The sequence below is a fragment of the Narcine bancroftii genome, chromosome 2 (genome assembly GCF_036971445.1).
Source record: "Narcine bancroftii isolate sNarBan1 chromosome 2, sNarBan1.hap1, whole genome shotgun sequence".
NCBI classification, from domain to species: domain Eukaryota; kingdom Metazoa; phylum Chordata; class Chondrichthyes; order Torpediniformes; family Narcinidae; genus Narcine; species Narcine bancroftii.
The window spans coordinates 346,211,824-346,214,285 of record NC_091470.1 but is presented as its reverse complement, the minus strand read 5'-3'; positions in this window follow the sequence as shown (position 1 = coordinate 346,214,285).

The following is a 2,462-nucleotide window of genomic DNA, read 5'->3' as shown; positions in this document are numbered from 1 at the left end:
GATAAAAGTGAAATACCACCAAGTTCTGAAGGAAATTATAATCAATCTAGACAAATTAGTAAATTTTGATGGACTGATAAAATTAAGTACTTAGGGATAATGATTGATGTAAATTTCCAATTGTTGTATAATTTAAATTATGTACCATTAATGAGAAAGATTAAAGTGGATTTGATTAAATCGAAAGATTGACCTTTAACTTTAATAGGTCGAGTAAATTGTATAAAGATGAATATTTTTCTGCGAATTCAATATTTGTTTCAATTAATTTCTTGTTCTCTTCCAAAATCCTTTTTTCAAGATTTAAATAAAGTAGTTCAAGTATTTTTATGGAAAGGAAAATTAGCAGGAGTAGCGGTGCATAAATTGACCTGGCAGTATGCTTTGGGAGGTTTGCAAATACCTAATTTTTAAAATTATTATGAAGCAGCTCAATTAAGATTTATTAATCGTATGTTAGATATTTCAAACCCTCCTAGTTGGGCTAGGGTGGAATGGCTATGATATGGAACCTTGTACCCATCAGTTTGTATTTAAGTGGGTCAGATACAGCAATGAGCTCTCTGAACCCTTCTCCATTAACAATGGCGTGAAGCAAGGCTGTGTTCTCGCACCAACCCTCTTTTCAATCTTCTCCAGCATGATGCTGAACCAAACCATGAAAGACCCCAACAATGAAGACGCTGTTTACATCCGGTACCGCACGGATGGCAGTCTCTTCAATCTGAGGCGCCTGCAAGCTCACACCAAGACACAAGAGAAACTTGTCCGTGAACTACTCTTTGCAGACGATGCCGCTTTAGTTGCCCATTCAGAGCCAGCTTTTCAGCGCTTGACGTCCTGCTTTGCGGAAACTGCCGAAATGTTTGGCCTGGAAGTCAGCCTGAAGAAAACTGAGGTCCTCCATCAGCCAGCTCCCCACCATGACTACCAACCCCCCCACATCTCCATCGGGCATACAAAACTCAAAACGGTCAACCAGTTTACCTATCTCGGCTGCACCATTTCATCAGATGCAAGGATCGACAATGAGATAGACAACAGACTCGCCAAGGCAAATAGCGCTTTTGGAAGACAACACAAAAGAGTCTGGAAAAACCTCACAAAGATAAGCGTATACATAGCCGTTGTCATACCCACACTCCTGTTCGGCTCCGAATCATGGGTCCTCTACCGGCATCACCTACGGCTCCTAGAACGCTTCCACCAGCGTTGTCTCCGCTCCATCCTCAACATCCATTGGAGCGCTTTCATCCCTAACGTCGAAGTACTCGATATGGCAGAGGTCGACAGCATCGAGTCCACGCTGCTGAAGATCCAGCTGCGCTGGGTGGGTCACGTCTCCAGAATGGAGGACCATCACCTTCCCAAGATCGTGTTATATGGCGAGCTCTCCACTGGCCACCGTGACAGAGGTGCACCAAAGAAAATGTACAAGGACTGCCTAAAGAAATCTCTTGGTGCCTGCCACATTGACCACCGCCAGTGGGCTGATATTGCCTCAAACCGTGCATCTTGGCGCCTCACAGTTTGGCGGGCAGCAACCTCCTTTGAAGAAGACCGCAGAGCCCACCTCACTGACAAAAGGCAAAGGAGGAAAAACCCAACACCCAACCCCAACCAACCAATTTTCCCCTGCAGCCGCTGCAACCGTGTCTGCCTGTCCTGCATCGGACTTGTCAGCCACAAACGAGCCTGCAGCTGACGTGGACTTTTACCCCCTCCATAAATCTTCGTCCGCGAAGCCAAGCAAAGAAGATCTTACTACAGAAATATAATATACCAATTTTGAAATATTTATTAGCAATTTGGACTAAAATGAATTTATTAATAGGATCAAAAGGTAGTTTATCAGCTCAATCCCAAATATATCAAAATAAATTGATTCCTTTTTCATTGAATAATAGAGTTTTAGAAGATTGGTGGATTAAAAGAATAAAAAGATTGCAGGATTGTTTTGAAGGAGGTAAATTTTTATCATTTAATCAGCTTAAAGAGAAATTTGGGATTTTAAAGAATTCTTTGCTTATTATCAAATTAGGGCATTAGTGAAAGAAAATTTTGGAAGAGAAGTGAAAATTTCTAAGTTAACTAAATTTGAATCTATGTATTCATATTTTTCAGATAAAGGTTTTATATCAGAAATGTATGCATTATTACAAGATACAATGGTTAAAAAATTTAGATACATCTAGGATTAAATGGGAGCATGATTTAAGTTGTGAGATTAGTCAGGTCAATTGGGAAAATATGTGTTATGATGGGTTGACTAAATTAGTTAATGTAAGATATAGTTTGGTTATGTAGCGGTGTCTACTGTCGGACTCTGGCTTTACCTTACTCTTAATTTAGTCTATGTGTGGTCTGAGTCCACCGTGTTCTTTGAATGAAGTGATAGGAGAAGGTATTCGGTTCAACAGTCAGTTTATTACACAGCACAAGAATAAAACTTAACAGAGCTC